Genomic DNA, 22,778 nt, shown 5'->3' on the forward strand with positions numbered 1-22,778 from the left:
GAGGGTCCGCTTAATCATTAGGTAAGGTACACATATTAAACTTTGGGTGCTAATTGATTTAGAAGCTGCGCAGTGTCCGAAGATTCAGACATTTATTCAGCATCTCTCTAGGTTTTAGATCAAATGTACTATTGTGAGAAAGTGGCTCTGTATATACTGTTCCAAAATAGGTACAGGGTGTACAGAGTCCACAGTCCCCAGAGGTTTGGCAGAGGCTAAAGTTAGAAATAACCTTAGTCTCTAAAGTGGTAGCTTGGTCGAGCAGTAAGGCAGTATCAGAGGACAGTGTAAAGCATTTGTTGTACACACTCAGTCATCGAAATGATTTCACACACTCAATAACTGAACTCTAGGCCAATGGTTTGTATAAAAAATATATGTCTGTTTTGTTTTAGAACCAACAATAGGAATTAAAATATACTTTCTCAGAATGAGATGCTTTATTTAAATACTTTTGCAATATGCAATTGGCTTTTGTAGAAAGTTATAAGTTGTTGCAATAGGCAACACAGTTTTAAACACAATAATGCATTGAGTTCAATGGAAATTTCAAGTTATTTGCAATAGATTACTTTCAGGATTACTTTAGAGATTCCAGGACTGGATCCTAGATTCAGTCCTGGGACAGTACTTAGAAACAAGTGATAAAAGTCGACTTAGTTACTACTAGGATTTTTAAGTAATATTTTGCTATTTTAAAAGTTGACACTTAGAAGAAATTTCATAGAAAACAGTCAATGATTCCCTATGGAAGAAAATTCAAGCTGCAGGTATAGTATGTTCTCGTTACTTTTGTAATCCAGTACTGGGTGCCTAGACTCAGTACTGGGACCTTTATCCAAAACAGGTAAGTAATTACGTTTTCAGAAGTTACACGATTTTTAAAGAATATTTAAAGTTTGCAGAAATTGACACTGAAGAAATTTCACAGAAAAACAGTCAATGATTCCCTATGGAAGAAAATTGGGTTACTGGTAAGTACAGTTGTAAGTATTTTTCAGAGTCAGTGCTGGGCACCAAGATCCAGCACTGGGAGCTCACCTAATAGCAGGTGAGTATTTTCGTTTTCGTTACTCGGCTGATTTTTGGTGAATATTTTAAATTTTGAAAACTCCACACTTTGAAGAAATTTTCAGAAGAAACCAGTCAATGTTACCCTATGGAGAAAATTGAGTTATCGGTTTAAAGGTAAGTACTCGACTGGCAGAGTTAAGGTTCTGGGCATAGACTCAGGGTTCTCCCAGGGTCAGGTAGGTAGAGTTTTTTCACCCTCAGCGGCACAGGGGCAGCCGGGTGCAGAGAGAGTTAGGCCCAATGTTATCCTATGAGAGGTAGGGGGGCCTTGGTTGGTGGCTGCTGACTAGCAGGCTACGCGACTGTGGGAGCTGGGCTCCTGGTCACTTGCTCAGGGCAAATGGGGAAGTAGATAGGTGTAGAGGTTACACTGCCAGGGCCACTCGGGCGGCTGGGTGCAGGGTGCTTTTGAGCTCTTGGGCGCTCAATTGATTTCAATGGGAGAGCTCCGGTTTAGAAAAAGATTGCAAGCTCGGGGACGAAGATTCTTTAGGTGCCACCACCACTTCGAGAGGTAAGTTGGGTAGTTGGAGGATAGGTAGGTACCCAGGATTTGGGCACAGGGAGCCGCAGGGCGCCGGGTGCAGGGGTGCCTTTTGGTGTCGGGAAATCTTACCCTCTGTTGATCGCGTTGGGGGGTACCTGGTTCTGAGGCTGCAGGTGTCGTCAGGAGCGTGTAGGGAAGTCCTTGGGTGCCGGACTCGGGTTCACAGTCGTCGTGGGGTCGTCCTCGTGGTCTTTGGTCACTCCGGCACAGGCCAGGCTTGGCGGGTGCAGAGTGTGTAGGGTTCGCGGTTCCGGGCTGATGCCAGGGATTAGAAGTAGATTTTGAGTAGAGCCTCTACTCATGGGAGTCCCAGGGGCTTAGAGCCAAAAGGTAGCCAGGTCCTCCGGGGTTTGTGAGGTTGCTGGCCACAATAGATGCCGGGTTGGAGCAGGAGCAGGTTCGAGTGTCGCCAGGCCTGTAGGGCTGGTGCCAAAGCAGTTGGTGTCTTCCTCTTCTTAGCAGCTGCAGGGCAGGTCTTCTTTCTTCTTCCTCTTCTTTGTATTTCGGAATCTGGAATCTGGGGAAGAAAGGTTCAGGGTGCCCCTAAATCCTAAATTTAGGGGCGTTACAGGTAGGCGAAGGGCAGGGACCAATGGGTCCCTGTCCTGAGGTGAGTACACCCCCTATTCAGCCACTCTCCTCTGGGAGGGGGGCAGCAGCCTAGTCCTGATTGGGTAGGGCCTCCCATCTTCAAGATGGCGAGCGCCCGGAGATGTGCTTCACCTCGCCTTCCCCACCTGAGGGGTGGAGTTGGCAGGCTGGCCCATCCCCTGTCCTTGTTTGGGGTTTCCGGCCCAGCTTCCCGCCAGAGTGGGGGTTGCAAGTGGCCTGGGGAAGCTCACAGAGGCGGCATGCCTTTGAAGCTTCCCCCTGCCCATCCTGGGGGAGGAGATCTAGCATCTCGCCCAGGATGTGCATTGTTGCAGACCCAGGAGAGCAGGGGCTCTCCTACCCAGGGGTCCAGCAACATGTCTGCTGTGTGGCAGCCTAGGCAGCCTCAGAACAGACGTGGATTGTAGGTTAGGTTTCAGGGGGCCTCTCTAAGATGCCCTCTGTGGTGCTTGGTACATTAAATACCATACTGGCATCAGTGTGGGTTTAATGTGCTGAGCAGTTTGATACCAAACTTCTCAGTCTTCTGTGCTGCCATTATAGTGCTGTGGAGTTCGTGTTTGACAAGCTCCCAGCACCATGTACTCTTAAATGGAAGCACTGCACTTACAGGGCCCAGGAATGGACCTGGGTACTGTAGGGGCACCGGGCTCCTGCCTCTGTGCCCACACCACTGGCATAGGGCACCCAGCTAGAGGGGTGGCTGATGTATGCCAGGGCAGTGAAGGTTGTGGGCATGGCACACAGGGATGTGTGCCATGTCGATTTTCTGTTTTGTCTTGTACCCAGACACTCAGCCTGCCAGGGCAGTGTGTGTGTGTTAGGGTACAGGGCCTCTAAGGGTGGCACAATGAGTGCTGCAGCCCTTAGAGGCCTTCCCTGGTCACAAGGCCCTGGGTACCTAGGGTACCACTTACCAGGGGCTGACATGTGGCCAGGGTTTGCCAATTTTGTTTTGAGATTTTTGTTTTGGGAAGGAACATAGGCCCTGGGCTGGTGATTGGCAGGAGTCCAGGGCACACTCAGTCAAAGTACATTCAGCAATTCAGCAAAAAGTGGGGGCATACCATTCAAGAAAGATGGCACTTTCACACAACTATTTTGTCGGCTATTGAGTGAATAGCTGAGATTGTACACTCCTTTGTCCGCAGACTGATATGTATCCATTTACAAGAAAGGCATCTCGTATCCGGGTGAACAAGAGGCACCAAAGTTAACTCTTGTAATATTCTAGAATAGTACACCTTTGGTTGCTTTCTTGCATTTAGGTACAAGAACTAGTTGTGGGAGGAGCCTGCTTGGGCTTAGGAGGATATGTGGTTGCATACATAATCATGTACTGATGACATCCCACATAGAGAGGGATGAAGGGAGGTGCCAAAGGAGGCTGTATAGTGAAATCTGCTAATTAGCATACGGAATCCCAGAGCCCAACGGGCACTTACCTGCAGAAGCAACAGAAGATAGAGTAGTACATATGATGTCTGGCTTTTGACTCGAGTGATAGAAAACATAGAAAGTATGCTTGCATATCTCTCTGTTCGGTGCACGTTTCAAATTTGTCTCCCTGTAACAGACAAAAGTGTCACCGTTGTGGGACTGCTCATATCGCCTAGCTGATGTTATCTTTGTGCAGTGGCAGTATCGTAGCCAATGAGGTCTATCCGAGGCGTGATTATTGCTTATTGAAAACTTTACCCAATACCCCGCCATGTCAACTTGAAAAATAGTTGATATTGGCAATTTTTGATAGTTTCTATGGAGGCTGGATCAATTGTGTCAAAAAAAGATTGATTATACATCATTACACTTATTTAGTAAGCAAAGAGGTGTAGATATTTTTCATAGAATGTCAATACTCATTGGTCAATATGTTTTTTTAACAACTGTTTTATTTCAACTAAAGTGTTTCTCATATCTGTGGAAAAGGGTCCTCTTAATAAATAGGTAAGGTACACGTATTAAAATTTGTGATCTAATTGTCTTGGAAGCTGCACAGTGTCCAAAGCTTCAGACATTCATTCAGCATCTCTCTGAGTAGCAGAGCTAATGTGCTATTTTGTCGGCTATTGAGTGAATAGCTGAGATTGTACACTCCTTTGTCGGCAGACTGAAATGTATCCTTTTACAAGAAAGGCATCTTGTATCTGGGTGAACAAGGAGGTGCCAAAGTGAACTCTTGTAATATTCTAGAATAGTACTCCTTTGGTTGCTCTGCTTGCATTTAGGTACAAGAACTCGTTGTGGGAGGAGCCAGATGGGGCTTAGGAGTATATGTGTTTGCATACAGAATCATGTACTGATGACATCACACATAGAAAGGGATGAAGGGAGGTGCCAAAGGAGGCTGTATAGTGAAATCTGCTAATTAGCATATGGAATCCCAGAGCCCAATGGGTACTTATCTGCAGAACCAACAGAAGATAAAGTAGTCCACCTGATGTCTGGCTTTTGACCTGAGTGATAGAAAACATAGAAAGTATGCTTGCATATCTCTCTGATCAGTGCATATGTTCCAACTTTGTCTCCCTGTAAGAGACAAAAGTGTCACGATTGTGGGACTGCTCATATTGCCAATTGGACGTTATCTTTGAATAGTGGCAGTATTGTAACCAATGCGGTGTATCCGAGGTGTGATTGTTGCTTATTCAAAACTTTATGCAATACCCAGTCTTGTCAATTTGAACAACAGTTGTTGTTGGTAATTTAGGATAATCTTTACGGAGGCTAGATCAATTGTGTCAAAAAATGATTGATTATACATCAATGTATTTATTCAGTAAGAAAAAAGGTGTGGATATTTTTCATAGAATATCAATACTCTTTGCTCGGTATGTTTTTCATTAACTGTTTCATTTCAACCAACGTGTTTTTTATATGCGTAAAAGAGGGTCCGCTTAATCATTAGGTAAGGTACACATATTAAACTTTGGGTGCTAATTGATTTAGAAGCTGCGCAGTGTCCGAAGATTCAGACGTTTATTCAGCATCTCTCTATGTTTTAGATCAAATGTACTATTGTGAGAAAGTGGCTCTGTATATACTGTTCCAAAATAGGTACAGGGTGTACAGAGTCCACAGTCCCCAGAGGTTTGGCAGAGGCTAAAGTTAGAAATAACCTTAGTCTCTAAAGTGGTAGCTTGGTCGAGCAGTAAGGCAGTATCAGAGGACAGTGTAAAGCATTTGTTGTACACACTCAGTCAGCGAAATGATTTCACACACTCAATAACTGAACTCTAGGCCAATGGTTTGTATAAAAAATATATGTCTGTTTTGTTTTAGAACCAACAATAGGAATTAAAATATACTTTCTCAGAATGAGATGCTTTATTTAAATACTTTTGCAATATGCAATTGGCTTTTGTAGAAAGTTATAAGTTGTTGCAATAGGCAACACAGTTTTAAACACAATAATGCATTGAGTTCAATGGAAATTTCAAGTTATTTGCAATAGATTACTTTCAGGATTACTTTAGAGATTCCAGGACTGGATCCTAGATTCAGTCCTGGGACAGTACTTAGAAACAAGTGATAAAAGTCGACTTAGTTACTACTAGGATTTTTAAGTAATATTTTGCTATTTTAAAAGTTGACACTTAGAAGAAATTTCATAGAAAACAGTCAATGAATTCCTATGGAAGAAAATTCAAGCTGCAGGTATAGTATGTTCTCGTTACTTTTGTAATCCAGTACTGGGTGCCTAGACTCAGTACTGGGACCTTTATCCAAAACAGGTAAGTAATTACGTGTTCAGAAGTTATACGATTTTTAAAGAATATTTAAAGTTTGCAGAAATTGACACTTTGAAGAAATTTCACAGAAAAACAGTCAATGATTCCCTATGGAAGAAAATTGGGTTACTGGTGAGTACAGTTGTAAGTATTTTTCAGAGTCAGTGCTGGGCACCAAGATCCAGAACTGGGAGCTCACCTAATAGCAGGTGAGTATTTTCGTTTTCGTTACTCGGCTGGTTTTTGGTGAATTTTTAAGTTTTGAAAACTCCACACTTTGAAGAAATTTTCAGAAGAAACCAGTCAATGTTACCCTATGGAGAAAATTGAGTTATCGGTTTAAAGGTAAGTACTCGACTGGCAGAGTTAAGGTTATGGGCATAGACTCAGGGGTCTCCCAGGGTCAGGTAGGTAGAGTTTTTTCACCCTCAGCGGCACAGGGGCAGCCGGGTGCAGAGAGAGTTAGGCCCAATTTTATCCTATGAGAGGTAGGGGGGCCTTGGTTGGTGGCTGCTGACTAGCAGGCTACGCGGCTGTGGGAGCTGGGCTCCTGGTCACTTGCTCAGGGCAAATGGGGAAGTAGATAGGTGTAGAGGTTACACTGCCAGGGCCACTCGGGCGGCTGGGTGCAGGGTGCTTTTGAGCTCTCGGGCGCTCAATTGATTTCAATGGGAGAGCTCCGGTTTAGAAAAAGATTGCAAGCTCGGGGACGAAGATTCTTTAGGTGCCACCACCACTTCGAGAGGTAATTTGGGTAGTTGGAGGATAGGTAGGTACCCAGGAGTTGGGCACAGGGAGCCGCAGGGCGCCGGGTGCAGGGGTGCCTTTTGGTGTCGGGAAATCTTACCCTCTGTTGATCGCGTTGGGGGGGTACCTGGTCCTGAGGCTGCAGGTGTCGTCAGGAGCTTCGAGGGAAGTCCTTGGGTGCCGGACTCGGGTTCACAGTCGTCGTGGGGTCGTCCTCGTGGTCTTTGGTCACTCCGGCACAGGCCAGGCTTGGCGGGTGCAGAGTGTGTAGGGTTCGCGGTTCCGGGCTGATGCCAGGGATTAGAAGTAGATTTTGAGTAGAGCCTCTACTCATGGGAGTCCCAGGGGCTTAGAGCCAAAAGGTAGCCAGGTCCTCCGGGGTTTGTGAGGTTGCTGGCCACAATAGATGCCGGGTTGGAGCAGGAGCAGGTTCGAGTGTCGCCAGGCCTGTAGGGCTGGGGCCAAAGCAGTTGGTGTCTTCCTCTTCTTAGCAACTGCAGGGCAGGTCTTCTTTCTTCTTCCTCTTCTTTGTATTTCGGAATCTGGAATCTGGGGAAGGAAGGTTCAGGGTGCCCCTAAATACTAAATTTAGGGGCGTTACAGGTAGGCGAAGGGCAGGGACCAATGGGTCCCTGTCCTGGGGTGAGTACTCCCCCTATTCAGCCACTCTCCTGTGGGAGGGGGGCAGCAGCCTAGTCCTGATTGGGTAGGGCCTCCCATCTTCAAGATGGCGAGCGCCCGGAGATGTGCTTCACCTCGCCTTCCCCACCTGAGGGGTGGGGTTGGCAGGCTGGCCCATCCCCTGTCCTTATTTGGGGTTTCCGGCCAAGCTTCCCGCCAGAGTGGGGGTTGCAAGTGGCCTGGGGAAGCTCACAGAGGGGGCATGCCTTTGAAGCTTCCCCCTGCCCATCCTGGGGGAGGAGATCTAGCATCTCGCCCAGGATGTGCATTGTTGCAGACCCAGGAGAGCAGGGGCTCTCCTACCCAGGGGTCCAGCAACATGTCTGCTGTGTGGCAGCCTAGGCAGCCTCAGAACAGACGTGGATTGTAGGTTAGGTTTCAGGGGGCCTCTCTAAGATGCCCTCTGTTGTGCTTGGTACATTAAATCCCTTACTGGCATCAGTGTGGGTTTAATGTGCTGAGCAGTTTGATACCAAACTTCTCAGTCTTCTGTGCTGCCATTATAGTGCTGTGGAGTTCGTGTTTTACAAGCTCCCAGCACCATGTACTCTTAAATGGAAGCACTGCACTTACAGGGCCCAGGAATGGACCTCGGTACTGTAGGGGCACCGGGCTCCTGCCTCTGTGCCCACACCACTGGCATAGGGCACCCAGCTAGAGGGGTGGCTGATGTATGCCAGGGCAGTGAAGGTTGTGGGCATGGCACACAGGGATGTGTGCCATGTCGATTCTCTGTTTTGTCTTGCACCCAGACACTCAGCCTTCCAGGGCAGTGTGTGTGTGTTAGGGTACAGGGCCTCTAAGGGTGGCACAATGAGTGCTGCAGCCCTTAGAGACCTTCCCTGGTCACAAGGCCCTGGGTACCTAGGGTACCACTTACCAGGGGCTGACATGTGGCCAGGGCTTGCCAATTTGGTTTTGAGATTTTTGCTTTGGGAAGGAACATAGGCCCTGGGCTCCTGATTGGCAGGAGTCCAGGGCACACTCAGTCAAAGTACATTCAGCAATTCAGCAAAAACTGGGGGCATACCATTCAAGAAAGATGGCACTTTCACACAACTATTTTGTCGGCTATTGAGTGAATAGCTGAGATTGTACACTCCTTTGTCAGCAGACTGATATGTATCCATTTACAAGAAAGGCATCTCGTATCCGGGTGAACAAGAGGCGCCAAAGTTAACTCTTGTAATATTCTAGAATAGTACACCTTTGGTTGCTTTCTTGCATTTAGGTACAAGAACTAGTTTTGGGAGGAGCCTGCTTGGGCTTAGGAGGATATGTGGTTGCATACATAATCATGTACTGATGACATCCCACATAGAGAGGGATGAAGGGAGGTGCCAAAGGAGGCTGTATAGTGAAATCTGCTAATTAGCATACGGAATCCCAGAGCCCAACGGGCACTTACCTGCAGAAGCAACAGAAGATAGAGTAGTACATATGATGTCTGGCTTTTGACTCGAGTGATAGAAAACATAGAAAGTATGCTTGCATATCTCTCTGATCGGTGCACGTTTCAAATTTGTCTCCCTGTAACAGACAAAAGTGTCACTGTTGTGGGACAGCTCATATCGCCTAGCTGATGTTATCTTTGTGCAGTGGCAGTATCGTAGCCAATGAGGTCTATCCGAGGCGTGATTATTGCTTATTGAAAGCTTTACCCAATACCCCGCCATGTCAACTTGAAAAATAGTTGATATTGGCAATTTTTGATAGTCTCTATGGAGGCTGGATCAATTGTGTCAAAAGAAGATTGATTACACATCATTACAGTTATTTAGTAAGCAAAGAGGTGTAGATATTTTTCATAGAATGTCAATACTCATTGGTCAATATGTTTTTTTAACAACTGTTTTATTTCAACTAAAGTGTTTCTCATATCTGTGTAAAAGGGTCCTCTTAATCAACAGGTAAGGTACACGTATTAAACTTTGTGATCTAATTGTCTTGGAAGCTGCACAGTGTCCAAAGCTTCAGACATTCATTCAGCATCTCTCTAAGTAGCAGAGCTAATTTGCTATTTTGTCTGCTATTGAGTGAATAGCTGAGATTGTACACTCCTTTGTCGGCAGACTGATATGTATCCTTTTACAAGAAAGGCATCTTGTATCTGGGTGAACAAAGAGGTGCCAAAGTGAACTCTTGTAATATTTTAGAATAGTACTCCTTTGGTTGCTCTGCTTGCATTTAGGTACAATAACTCGTTTTGGGAGGAGCCAGATGGGGCTTAGGAGTATATGTGTTTGCATACAGAATCATGTGCTGATGACATCACACATAGAGAGGGATGAAGGGAGGTGCCACAGGAGGCTGTATAGTGAAATCTGCTAATTAGCATATGGAATCCAAGAGCCCAATGGGTACTTATCTGCAGAACCAACAGAAGATAAAGTAGTCCACCTGATGTCTGGCTTTTGACCTGAGTGATAGAAAACATAGAAAGTATGCTTGCATATCTCTCTGATCAGTGCATATGTTCCAACTTTGTCTCCCTGTAAGAGACAAAAGTGTCACGATTGTGGGACTGCTCATATTGCCAATGGGACGTTATCTTTGAATAGTGGCAGTATTGTAACCAATGCGGTGTATCCGAGGTGTGATTGTTGCTTATTCAAAACTTTACGCAATACCCAGTCTTGTCAACTTGAACAACAGTTGTTGTTGGTAATTTGGAATAATCTTTACGGAGGCTAGATCAATTGTGTCAAAAAATGATTGATTATACATCAATGTATTTATTCAGTAAGAAAAAAGGTGTAGATATTTTTCATAGAATATCAATACTCTTTGCTCGATATGTTTTTCATTAACTGTTTCATTTCAACCAACGTGTTTTTTATATGCATAAAAGAGGGTCCGCTTAATCATTAGGTAAGGTACACATATTAAACTTTGGGTGCTAATTGATTTAGAAGCTGCGCAGTGTCCGAAGATTCAGACGTTTATTCAGCATCTCTCTATGTTTTAGATCAAATGTACTATTGTGAGAAAGTGGCTCTGTATATACTGTTCCAAAATAGGTACAGGGTGTACAGAGTCCACAGTCCCCAGAGGTTTGGCAGAGGCTAAAGTTAGAAATAACCTTAGTCTCTAAAGTGGTAGCTTGGTCGAGCAGTAAGGCAGTATCAGAGGACAGTGTAAAGCATTTGTTGTACACACTCAGTCAGCGAAATGATTTCACACACTCAATAACTGAACTCTAGGCCAATGGTTTGTATAAAAAATATATGTCTGTTTTGTTTTAGAACCAACAATAGGAATTAAAATATACTTTCTCAGAATGAGATGCTTTATTTAAATACTTTTGCAATATGCAATTGGCTTTTGTAGAAAGTTATAAGTTGTTGCAATAGGCAACACAGTTTTAAACACAATAATGCATTGAGTTCAATGGAAATTTCAAGTTATTTGCAATAGATTACTTTCAGGATTACTTTAGAGATTCCAGGACTGGATCCTAGATTCAGTCCTGGGACAGTACTTAGAAACAAGTGATAAAAGTCGACTTAGTTACTACTAGGATTTTTAAGTAATATTTTGCTATTTTAAAAGTTGACAGAAGAAATTTCATAGAAAACAGTCAATGATTCCCTATGGAAGAAAATTCAAGCTGCAGGTATAGTATGTTCTCGTTACTTTTGTAATCCAGTACTGGGTGCCTAGACTCAGTACTGGGACCTTTATCCAAAACAGGTAAGTAATTACGTTTTCAGAAGTTATACGATTTTTAAAGAATATTTAAAGTTTGCAGAAATTGACACTTTGAAGAAATTTCACAGAAAAACAGTCAATGATTCCCTATGGAAGAAAATTGGGTTACTGGTGAGTACAGTTGTAAGTATTTTTCAGAGTCAGTGCTGGGCACCAAGATCCAGAACTGGGAGCTCACCTAATAGCAGGTGAGTATTTTCGTTTTCGTTACTCGGCTGGTTTTTGGTGAATTTTTAAGTTTTGAAAACTCCACACTTTAAAGAAATTTTCAGAAGAAACCAGTCAATGTTACCCTAGGGAGAAAATTGAGTTATCGGTTTAAAGGTAAGTACTCGACTGGCAGAGTTAAGGTTCTGGGCATAGACTCAGGGGTCTCCCAGGGTCAGGTAAGTAGAGTTTTTTCACCCTCAGCGGCACAGGGGCAGCCGGGTGCAGAGAGAGTTAGGCCCAATGTTATCCTATGAGAGGTAGGGGGGCCTTGGTTGGTGGCTGCTGACTAGCAGGCTACGCGGCTGTGGGATCTGGGCTCCTGGTCACTTGCTCAGGGCAAATGGGGAAGTAGATAGGTGTAGAGGTTACACTGCCAGGGCCACTCGGGCGGCTGGGCGCAGGGTGCTTTTGAGCTATCGGGCGCTCAATTGATTTCAATGGGAGAGCTCCGGTTTAGAAAAAGATTGCAAGCTCGGGGACAAAGACTCTTTAGGTGCCACCACCACTTCGAGAGGTAAGTTGGGTAGTTGGAGGATAGGTAGGTACCCAGGAGTTGGGCACAGGGAGCCGCAGGGCGCCGGGTGCAGGGGTGCCTTTTGGTGTCGGGAAATCTTACCCTCTGTTGATCGCGTTGGGGGGGTACCTGGTCCTGAGGCTGCAGGTGTCGTCAGGAGCTTCGAGGGAAGTCCTTGGGTGCCGGACTCGGGTTCACAGTCGTCGTGGGGTCGTCCTCGTGGTCTTTGGTCACTCTGGCACAGGCCAGGCTTGGCGGGTGCAGAGTGTGTAGGGTTCGCGGTTCCGGGCTGATGCCAGGGATTAAAAGTAGATTTTGAGTAGAGCCTCTACTCATGGGAGTCCCAGGGGCTTAGAGCCAAAAGGTAGCCAGGTCCTCCGGGGTTTGTGAGGTTGCTGGCCACAATAGATGCCGGGTTGGAGCAGGAGCAGGTTCGAGTGTCGCCAGGCCTGTAGGGCTGGGGCCAAAGCAGTTGGTGTCTTCCTCTTCTTAGCAGCTGCAGGGCAGGTCTTCTTTCTTCTTCCTCTTCTTTGTATTTCGGAATCTGGAATCTGGGGAAGGAAGGTTCAGGGTGCCCCTAAATACTAAATTTAGGGGCGTTACAGGTAGGCGAAGGGCAGGGACCAATGGGTCCCTGTCCTGGGGTGAGTACACCCCCTATTCAGCCACTCTCCTGTGGGAGGGGGGCAGCAGCCTAGTCCTGATTGGGTAGGGCCTCCCATCTTCAAGATGGCGAGCGCCCGGAGATGTGCTTCACCTCGCCTTCCCCACCTGAGGGGTGGGGTTGGCAGGCTGGCCCATCCCCTGTCCTTATTTGGGGTTTCCGGCCAAGCTTCCCGCCAGAGTGGGGGTTGCAAGTGGCCTGGGGAAGCTCACTGAGGCGGCATGCCTTTGAAGCTTCCCCCTGCCCATCCTGGGGGAGGGGATCTAGCATCTCGCCCAGGATGTGCATTGTTGCAGACCCAGGAGAGCAGGGGCTCTGCAACCCAGGGGTCCAGCAACATGTCTGCTGTGTGGCAGCCTAGGCAGCCTCAGAACAGACGTGGATTGTAGGTTAGGTTTCAGGGGGCCTCTCTGAGATTCCCTCTGTTGTGCTTGGTACATTAAATCCTATACTGGCATCAGTGTGGGTTTAATGTGCTGAGCAGTTTGATACCAAACTTCTCAGTCTTCTGTGCTGCCATTATAGTGCTGTGGAGTTCGTGTTTTACAAGCTCCCAGCACCATGTACTCTTAAATGGCACCACTGCACTTACAGGGCCCAGGAATGGACCTGGGTACTGTAGGGGCACCGGGCTCCTGCCTCTGTGCCCACACCACTGGCATAGGGCACCCAGCTAGAGGGGTGGCTGATGTATGCCAGGGCAGTGAAGGTTGTGGGCATGGCACACAGGGATGCTGTATAGTGAAATCTGCTAATTAGCATACGGAATCCCAGAGCCCAACGGGCACTTACCTGCAGAAGCAACAGAAGATAGAGTAGTACATATGATGTCTGGCTTTTGACTCGAGTGATAGAAAACATAGAAAATATGCTTGCATATCTCTCTGTTCGGTGCACGTTTCAAATTTGACTCCCTGTAACAGACAAAAGTGTCACCGTTGTGGGACTGCTCATATCGCCTAGCTGATGTTATCTTTGTGCAGTGGCAGTATCGTAGCCAATGAGGTCTATCCGAGGCGTGATTATTGCTTATTGAAAACTTTACCCAATACCCCGCCATGTCAACTTGAAAAATAGTTGATATTGTCAATTTTTGATAGTCTCTATGGAGGCTGGATCAATTGTGTCAAAAAAAGATTGATTATACATCATTACACTTATTTAGTAAGCAAAGAGGTGTAGATATTTTTCATAGAATGTCAATACTCATTGGTCAATATGTTTTTTTAACAACTGTTTTATTTCAACTAAAGTGTTTCTCATATCTGTGGAAAAGGGTCCTCTTAATAAATAGGTAAGGTACACGTATTAAAATTTGTGATCTAATTGTCTTGGAAGCTGCACAGTGTCCAAAGCTTCAGACATTCATTCATCATCTCTCTAAGTAGCAGAGCTAATGTGCTATTTTGTCGGCTATTGAGTGAATAGCTGAGATTGTACACTCCTTTGTCGGCAGACTGAAATGTATCCTTTTACAAGAAAGGCATCTTGTATCTGGGTGAACAAGGAGGTGCCAAAGTGAACTCTTGTAATATTCTAGAATAGTACTCCTTTGGTTGCTCTGCTTGCATTTAGGTACAAGAACTCGTTGTGGGAGGAGCCAGATGGGGCTTAGGAGTATATGTGTTTGCATACAGAATCATGTACTGATGACATCACACATAGAGAGGGATGAAGGGAGGTGCCAAAGGAGGGTGTATAGTGAAATCTGCTAATTAGCATATGGAATCCCAGAGCCCAATGGGTACTTATCTGCAGAACCAACAGAAGATAAAGTAGTCCACCTGATGTCTGGCTTTTGACCTGAGTGATAGAAAACATAGAAAGTATGCTTGCATATCTCTCTGATCAGTGCATATGTTCCAACTTTGTCTCCCTGTAAGAGACAAAAGTGTCACGATTGTGGGACTGCTCATATTGCCAATTGGACGTTATCTTTGAATAGTGGCAGTATTGTAACCAATGCGGTGTATCCGAGGTGTGATTGTTGCTTATTCAAAACTTTATGCAATACCCAGTCTTGTCAACTTGAACAACAGTTGTTGTTGGTAATTTAGGATAATCTTTACGGAGGCTAGATCAATTGTGTCAAAAAATGATTGATTATACATCAATGTATTTATTCAGTAAGAAAAAAGGTGTAGATATTTTTCATAGAATATCAATACTCTTTGCTCGATATGTTTTTCATTAACTGTTTCATTTCAACCAACGTGTTTTTTATATGCGTAAAAGAGGGTCCGCTTAATCATTAGGTAAGGTACACATATTAAACTTTGGGTGCTAATTGATTTAGAAGCTGCGCAGTGTCCGAAGATTCAGACGTTTATTCAGCATCTCTCTATGTTTTAGATCAAATGTACTATTGTGAGAAAGTGGCTCTGTATGTACTGTTCCAAAATAGGTACAGGGTGTACAGAGTCCACAGTCCCCAGAAGTTTGGCAGAGGCTAAAGTTAGAAATAACCTTAGTCTCTAAAGTGGTAGCTTGGTCGAGCAGTAAGGCAGTATCAGAGGACAGTGTAAAGCATTTGTTGTACACACTCAGTCAGCGAAATGATTTCACACACTCAATAACTGAACTCTAGGCCAATGGTTTGTATAAAAAATATATGTCTGTTTTGTTTTAGAACCAACAATAGGAATTAAAATATACTTTCTCAGAATGAGATGCTTTATTTAAATACTTTTGCAATATGCAATTGGCTTTTGTAGAAAGTTATAAGTTGTTGCAATAGGCAACACAGTTTTAAACACAATAATGCATTGAGTTCAATGGAAATTTCAAGTTATTTGCAATAGATTACTTTCAGGATTACTTTAGAGATTCCAGGACTGGATCCTAGATTCAGTCCTGGGACAGTACTTAGAAACAAGTGATAAAAGTCGACTTAGTTACTACTAGGATTTTTAAGTAATATTTTGCTATTTTAAAAGTTGACACTTGGAAGAAATTTCATAGAAAACAGTCAATGAATTCCTATGGAAGAAAATTCAAGCTGCAGGTATAGTATGTTCTCGTTACTTTTGTAATCCAGTACTGGGTGCCTAGACTCAGTACTGGGACCTTTATCCAAAACAGGTAAGTAATTACGTGTTCAGAAGTTATACGATTTTTAAAGAATATTTAAAGTTTGCAGAAATTGACACTTTGAAGAAATTTCACAGAAAAACAGTCAATGATTCCCTATGGAAGAAAATTGGGTTACTGGTGAGTACAGTTGTAAGTATTTTTCAGAGTCAGTGCTGGGCACCAAGATCCAGAACTGGGAGCTCACCTAATAGCAGGTGAGTATTTTCGTTTTCGTTACTCGGCTGGTTTTTGGTGAATTTTTAAGTTTTGAAAACTCCACACTTTGAAGAAATTTTCAGAAGAAACCAGTCAATGTTACCCTATGGAGAAAATTGAGTTATCGGTTTAAAGGTAAGTACTCGACTGGCAGAGTTAAGGTTCTGGGCATAGACTCAGGGGTCTCCCAGGGTCAGGTAGGTAGAGTTTTTTCACCCTCAGCGGCACAGGGGCAGCCGGGTGCAGAGAGAGTTAGGCCCAATTTTATCCTATGAGAGGTAGGGGGGCCTTGGTTGGTGGCTGCTGACTAGCAGGCTACGCGGCTGTGGGAGCTGGGCTCCTGGTCACTTGCTCAGGGCAAATGGGGAAGTAGATAGGTGTAGAGGTTACACTGCCAGGGCCACTCGGGCGGCTGGGTGCAGGGTGCTTTTGAGCTCTCGGGCGCTCAATTGATTTCAATGGGAGAGCTCCGGTTTAGAAAAAGATTGCAAGCTCGGGGACGAAGATTCTTTAGGTGCCACCACCACTTCGAGAGGTAATTTGGGTAGTTGGAGGAAAGGTAGGTACCCAGGAGTTGGGCACAGGGAGCCGCAGGGCGCCGGGTGCAGGGGTGCCTTTTGGTGTCGGGAAATCTTACCCTCTGTTGATCGCGTTGGGGGGGTACCTGGTCCTGAGGCTGCAGGTGTCGTCAGGAGCTTCGAGGGAAGTCCTTGGGTGCCGGACTCGGGTTCACAGTCGTCGTGGGGTCGTCCTCGTGGTCTTTGGTCACTCCGGCACAGGCCAGGCTCGGCGGGTGCAGAGTGTGTAGGGTTCGCGGTTCCGGGCTGATGCCAGGGATTAGAAGTAGATTTTGAGTAGAGCCTCTACTCATGGGAGTCCCAGGGGCTTAGAGCCAAAAGGTAGCCAGGTCCTCCGGGGTTTGTGAGGTTGCTGGCCACAATAGATGCCGGGTTGGAGCAGGAGCAGGTTCGAGTGTCGCCAGGCCTGTAGGGCTGGGGCCAAAGCAGTTGGTGTCTTCCTCTTCTTAGCAACTGCAGGGCAGGTCTTCTTTCTTCTTCCTCTTCTTTGTATTTCGGAATCTGGAATCTGGGGAAGGAAGGTTCAGGGTGCCCCTAAATACTAAATTTAGGGGCGTTACAGGTAGGCGAAGGGCAGGGACCAATGGGTCCCTGTCCTGGGGTGAGTACTCCCCCTATTCAGCCACTCTCCTGTGGGAGGGGGGCAGCAGCCTAGTCCTGATTGGGTAGGGCCTCCCATCTTCAAGATGGCGAGCGCCCGGAGATGTGCTTCACCTCGCCTTCCCCACCTGAGGGGGGGGTTGGCAGGCTGGCCCATCCCCTGTCCTTATTTGGGGTTTCCGGCCAAGCTTCCCGCCAGAGTGGGGGTTGCAAGTGGCCTGGGGAAGCTCACAGAGGGGGCATGCCTTTGAAGCTTCCCCCTGCCCATCCTGGGGGAGGAGATCTAGCATCTCGCCCAGGATGTGCATTGTTGCAGACCCAGGAGAGCAGGGGCTCTCCTACCCAGGGGTCCAGCAACATGTCTGCTGTGTGGCAGCCTAGGCAGCCTCAGAACAGACGTGGATTGTAGGTTAGGTTTCAGGGGCCTCTCTAAGATGCCCTCTGTTGTGCTTGGTACATTAAATCCCTTACTGGCATCAGTGTGAGTTTAATGTGCTGAGCAGTTTGATACCAAACTTCTCAGTCTTCTGTGCTGCCATTATAGTGCTGTGGAGTTCGTGTTTTACAAGCTCCCAGCACCATGTACTCTTAAATGGAAGCACTGCACTTACAGGGCCCAGGAATGGACCTCGGTACTGTAGGGGCACCGGGCTCCTGCCTCTGTGCCCACACCACTGGCATAGGGCACCCAGCTAGAGGGGTGGCTGATGTATGCCAGGGCAGTGAAGGTTGTGGGCATGGCACACAGGGATGTGTGCCATGTCGATTCTCTGTTTTGTCTTGCACCCAGACACTCAGCCTTCCAGGGCAGTGTGTGTGTGTTAGGGTACAGGGCCTCTAAGGGTGGCACAATGAGTGCTGCAGCCCTTAGAGACCTTCCCTGGTCACAAGGCCCTGGGTACCTAGGGTACCACTTACCAGGGGCTGACATGTGGCCAGGGCTTGCCAATTTGGTTTTGAGATTTTTGCTTTGGGAAGGAACATAGGCCCTGGGCTCCTGATTGGCAGGAGTCCAGGGCACACTCAGTCAAAGTACATTCAGCAATTCAGCAAAAAGTGGGGGCATACCATTCAAGAAAGATGGCACTTTCACACAACTATTTTGTCGGCTATTGAGTGAATAGCTGAGATTGTACACTCCTTTGTCGGCAGACTGATATGTATCCATTTACAAGAAAGGCATCTCGTATCCGGGTGAACAAGAGGCGCCAAAGTTAACTCTTGTAATATTCTAGAATAGTACACCTTTGGTTGCTTTCTTGCATTTAGGTACAAGAACTAGTTTTGGGAGGAGCCTGCTTGGGCTTAGGAGGATATGTGGTTGCATACATAATCATGTACTGATGACATCCCACATAGAGAGGGATGAAGGGAGGTGCCAAAGGAGGCTGTATAGTGAAATCTGCTAATTAGCATACGGAATCCCAGAGCCCAACGGGCACTTACCTGCAGAAGCAACAGAAGATAGAGTAGTACATATGATGTCTGGCTTTTGACTCGAGTGATAGAAAACATAGAAAGTATGCTTGCATATCTCTCTGATCGGTGCACGTTTCAAATTTGTCTCCCTGTAACAGACAAAATTGTCACCATTGTGGGACAGCTCATATCGCCTAGCTGATGTTATCTTTGTGCAGTGGCAGTATCGTAGCCAATGAGGTCTATCCGAGGCGTGATTATTGCTTATTGAAAACTTTACCCAATACCCCGCCATGTCAACTTGAAAAATAGTTGATATTGGCAATTTTTGATAGTCTCTATGGAGGCTGGATCAATTGTGTCAAAAGAAGATTGATTACACATCATTACAGTTATTTAGTAAGCAAAGAGGTGTAGATATTTTTCATAGAATGTCAATACTCATTGGTCAATATGTTTTTTTAACAACTGTTTTATTTCAACTAAAGTGTTTCTCATATCTGTGTAAAAGGGTCCTCTTAATCAATAGGTAAGGTACACGTATTAAACTTTGTGATCTAATTGTCTTGGAAGCTGCACAGTGTCCAAAGCTTCAGACATTCATTCAGCATCTCTCTAAGTAGCAGAGCTAATTTGCTATTTTGTCTGCTATTGAGTGAATAGCTGAGATTGTACACTCCTTTGTCGGCAGACTGATATGTATCCTTTTACAAGAAAGGCATCTTGTATCTGGGTGAACAAAGAGGTGCCAAAGTGAACTCTTGTAATATTTTAGAATAGTACTCCTTTGGTTGCTCTGCTTGCATTTAGGTACAATAACTCGTTTTGGGAGGAGCCAGATGGGGCTTAGGAGTATATGTGTTTGCATACAGAATCATGTACTGATGACATCACACATAGAGAGGGATGAAGGGAGGTGCCACAGGAGGCTGTATAGTGAAATCTGCTAATTAGCATATGGAATCCAAGAGCCCAATGGGTACTTATCTGCAGAACCAACAGAAGATAAAGTAGTCCACCTGATGTCTGGCTTTTGACCTGAGTGATAGAAAACATAGAAAGTATGCTTGCATATCTCTCTGATCAGTGCATATGTTCCAACTTTGTCTCCCTGTAAGAGACAAAAGTGTCACGATTGTGGGACTGCTCATATTGCCAATGGGACGTTATCTTTGAATAGTGGCAGTATTGTAACCAATGCGGTGTATCCGAGGTGTGATTGTTGCTTATTCAAAACTTTACGCAATACCCAGTCTTGTCAACTTGAACAACAGTTGTTGTTGGTAATTTGGAATAATCTTTACGGAGGCTAGATCAATTGTGTCAAAAAATGATTGATTATACATCAATGTATTTATTCAGTAAGAAAAAAGGTGTAGATATTTTTCATAGAATATCAATACTCTTTGCTCGATATGTTTTTCATTAACTGTTTCATTTCAACCAACGTGTTTTTTATATGCGTAAAAGAGGGTCCGCTTAATCATTAGGTAAGGTACACATATTAAACTTTGGGTGCTAATTGATTTAGAAGCTGCGCAGTGTCCGAAGATTCAGACGTTTATTCAGCATCTCTCTATGTTTTAGATCAAATGTACTATTGTGAGAAAATGGCTCTGTATATACTGTTCCAAAATAGGTACAGGGTGTACAGAGTCCACAGTCCCCAGAGGTTTGGCAGAGGCTAAAGTTAGAAATAACCTTAGTCTTTAAAGTGGTAGCTTGGTCGAGCAGTAAGGCAGTATCAGAGGACAGTGTAAAGCATTTGTTGTACACACTCAGTCAGCGAAATGATTTCACACACTCAATAACTGAACTCTAGGCCAATGGTTTGTATAAAAAATATATGTCTGTTTTGTTTTAGAACCAACAATAGGAATTAAAATATACTTTCTCAGAATGAGATGCTTTATTTAAATACTTTTGCAATATGCAATTGGCTTTTGTAGAAAGTTATAAGTTGTTGCAATAGGCAACACAGTTTTAAACACAATAATGCATTGAGTTCAATGGAAATTTCAAGTTATTTGCAATAGATTACTTTCAGGATTACTTTAGAGATTCCAGGACTTGATCCTAGATTCAGTCCTGGGACAGTACTTAGAAACAAGTGATAAAAGTCGACTTAGTTACTACTAGGATTTTTAAGTAATATTTTGCTATTTTAAAAGTTGACAGAAGAAATTTCATAGAAAACAGTCAATGATTCCCTATGGAAGAAAATTCAAGCTGCAGGTATAGTATGTTCTCGTTACTTTTGTAATCCAGTACTGGGTGCCTAGACTCAGTACTGGGACCTTTATCCAAAACAGGTAAGTAATTACGTTTTCAGAAGTTATACGATTTTTAAAGAATATTTAAAGTTTGCAGAAATTGACACTTTGAAGAAATTTCACAGAAAAACAGTCAATGATTCCCTATGGAAGAAAATTGGGTTACTGGTGAGTACAGTTGTAAGTATTTTTCAGAGTCAGTGCTGGGCACCAAGATCCAGAACTGGGAGCTCACCTAATAGCAGGTGAGTATTTTCGTTTTCGTTACTCGGCTGGTTTTTGGTGAATTTTTAAGTTTTGAAAACTCCACACTTTAAAGAAATTTTCAGAAGAAACCAGTCAATGTTACCCTATGGAGAAAATTGAGTTATCGGTTTAAAGGTAAGTACTCGACTGGCAGAGTTAAGGTTCTGGGCATAGACTCAGGGGTCTCCCAGGGTCAGGTAAGTAGAGTTTTTTCACCCTCAGCGGCACAGGGGCAGCCGGGTGCAGAGAGAGTTAGTCCCAATGTTATCCTATGAGAGGTAGGGGGGCCTTGGTTGGTGGCTGCTGACTAGCAGGCTACGCGGCTGTGGGATCTGGGCTCCTGGTCACTTGCTCAGGGCAAATGGGGAAGTAGATAGGTGTAGAGGTTACACTGCCAGGGCCACTCGGGCGGCTGGGTGCAGGGTGCTTTTGAGCTATCGGGCGCTCAATTGATTTCAATGGGAGAGCTCCGGTTTAGAAAAAGATTGCAAGCTCGGGGACAAAGACTCTTTAGGTGCCACCACCACTTCGAGAGGTAAGTTGGGTAGTTGGAGGATAGGTAGGTACCCAGGAGTTGGGCACAGGGAGCCGCAGGGCGCCGGGTGCAGGGGTGCCTTTTGGTGTCGGGAAATCTTACCCTCTGTTGATCGCGTTGGGGGGGTACCTGGTCCTGAGGCTGCAGGTGTCGTCAGGAGCTTCGAGGGAAGTCCTTGGGTGCCGGACTCGGGTTCACAGTCGTCGTGGGGTCGTCCTCGTGGTCTTTGGTCACTCTGGCACAGGCCAGGCTTGGCGGGTGCAGAGTGTGTAGGGTTCGCGGTTCCGGGCTGATGCCAGGGATTAGAAGTAGATTTTGAGTAGAGCCTCTACTCATGGGAGTCCCAGGGGCTTAGAGCCAAAAGGTAGCCAGGTCCTCCGGGGTTTGTGAGGTTGCTGGCCACAATAGATGCCGGGTTGGAGCAGGAGCAGGTTCGAGTGTCGCCAGGCCTGTAGGGCTGGGGCCAAAGCAGTTGGTGTCTTCCTCTTCTTAGCAGCTGCAGGGCAGGTCTTCTTTCTTCTTCCTCTTCTTTGTATTTCGGAATCTGGAATCTGGGGAAGGAAGGTTCAGGGTGCCCCTAAATACTAAATTTAGGGGCGTTACAGGTAGGCGAAGGGCAGGGACCAATGGGTCCCTGTCCTGGGGTGAGTACACCCCCTATTCAGCCACTCTCCTGTGGGAGGGGGGCAGCAGCCTAGTCCTGATTGGGTAGGGCCTCCCATCTTCAAGATGGCGAGCGCCCGGAGATGTGCTTCACCTCGCCTTCCCCACCTGAGGGGTGGGGTTGGCAGGCTGGCCCATCCCCTGTCCTTATTTGGGGTTTCCGGCCAAGCTTCCCGCCAGAGTGGGGGTTGCAAGTGGCCTGGGGAAGCTCACTGAGGCGGCATGCCTTTGAAGCTTCCCCCTGCCCATCCTGGGGGAGGGGATCTAGCATCTCGCCCAGGATGTGCATTGTTGCAGACCCAGGAGAGCAGGGGCTCTGCAACCCAGGGGTCCAGCAACATGTCTGCTGTGTGGCAGCCTAGGCAGCCTCAGAACAGACGTGGATTATAGGTTAGGTTTCAGGGGGCCTCTCTGAGATGCCCTCTGTTGTGCTTGGTACATTAAATCCCATACTGGCATCAGTGTGGGTTTAATGTGCTGAGCAGTTTGATACCAAACTTCTCAGTCTTCTGTGCTGCCATTATAGTGCTGTGGAGTTCGTGTTTTACAAGCTCCCAGCACCATGTACTCTTAAATGGCACCACTGCACTTACAGGGCCCAGGAATGGACCTGGGTACTGTAGGGGCACCGGGCTCCTGCCTCTGTGCCCACACCACTGGCATAGGGCACCCAGCTAGAGGGGTG

The 22,778-nt window shown here is 45.8% G+C and overlaps 8 non-coding genes across 8 annotated transcripts; all 8 read left to right on the top strand.

Annotated features, from left to right (window-relative positions):
* The first annotated feature begins 3,857 nt into the window (after nt 1-3,857).
* Nucleotides 3,858-3,998, top strand: LOC146783689 (U4 spliceosomal RNA). The gene has a single exon (XR_014971099.1). It is a non-coding gene; the product is annotated as a U4 spliceosomal RNA (small nuclear RNA).
* An 821-nt stretch (nt 3,999-4,819) lies between these two features.
* Nucleotides 4,820-4,960, top strand: LOC146783690 (U4 spliceosomal RNA). Its single transcript, XR_014971230.1, has one exon. It is a non-coding gene; the product is annotated as a U4 spliceosomal RNA (small nuclear RNA).
* A 4,019-nt stretch (nt 4,961-8,979) lies between these two features.
* LOC146783691 (U4 spliceosomal RNA) lies at nt 8,980-9,120 on the top strand. The gene has a single exon (XR_014971109.1). It is a non-coding gene; the product is annotated as a U4 spliceosomal RNA (small nuclear RNA).
* An 821-nt stretch (nt 9,121-9,941) lies between these two features.
* On the top strand, nt 9,942-10,082 carry LOC146783692 (U4 spliceosomal RNA). The gene has a single exon (XR_014971235.1). It is a non-coding gene; the product is annotated as a U4 spliceosomal RNA (small nuclear RNA).
* Nucleotides 10,083-13,462: 3,380 nt separating this feature from the next.
* Nucleotides 13,463-13,603, top strand: LOC146783693 (U4 spliceosomal RNA). Its single transcript, XR_014971123.1, has one exon. It is a non-coding gene; the product is annotated as a U4 spliceosomal RNA (small nuclear RNA).
* An 821-nt stretch (nt 13,604-14,424) lies between these two features.
* On the top strand, nt 14,425-14,565 carry LOC146783694 (U4 spliceosomal RNA). The gene has a single exon (XR_014971204.1). It is a non-coding gene; the product is annotated as a U4 spliceosomal RNA (small nuclear RNA).
* Nucleotides 14,566-18,582: 4,017 nt separating this feature from the next.
* On the top strand, nt 18,583-18,723 carry LOC146783695 (U4 spliceosomal RNA). The gene has a single exon (XR_014971076.1). It is a non-coding gene; the product is annotated as a U4 spliceosomal RNA (small nuclear RNA).
* An 821-nt stretch (nt 18,724-19,544) lies between these two features.
* Nucleotides 19,545-19,685, top strand: LOC146783696 (U4 spliceosomal RNA). Its single transcript, XR_014971236.1, has one exon. It is a non-coding gene; the product is annotated as a U4 spliceosomal RNA (small nuclear RNA).
* Nucleotides 19,686-22,778: the final 3,093 nt, after the last annotated feature.

Source organism: Triturus cristatus, chromosome 11, assembly GCF_964204655.1.
Source record: "Triturus cristatus chromosome 11, aTriCri1.1, whole genome shotgun sequence".
In the NCBI taxonomy this organism is placed as follows: domain Eukaryota; kingdom Metazoa; phylum Chordata; class Amphibia; order Caudata; family Salamandridae; genus Triturus; species Triturus cristatus.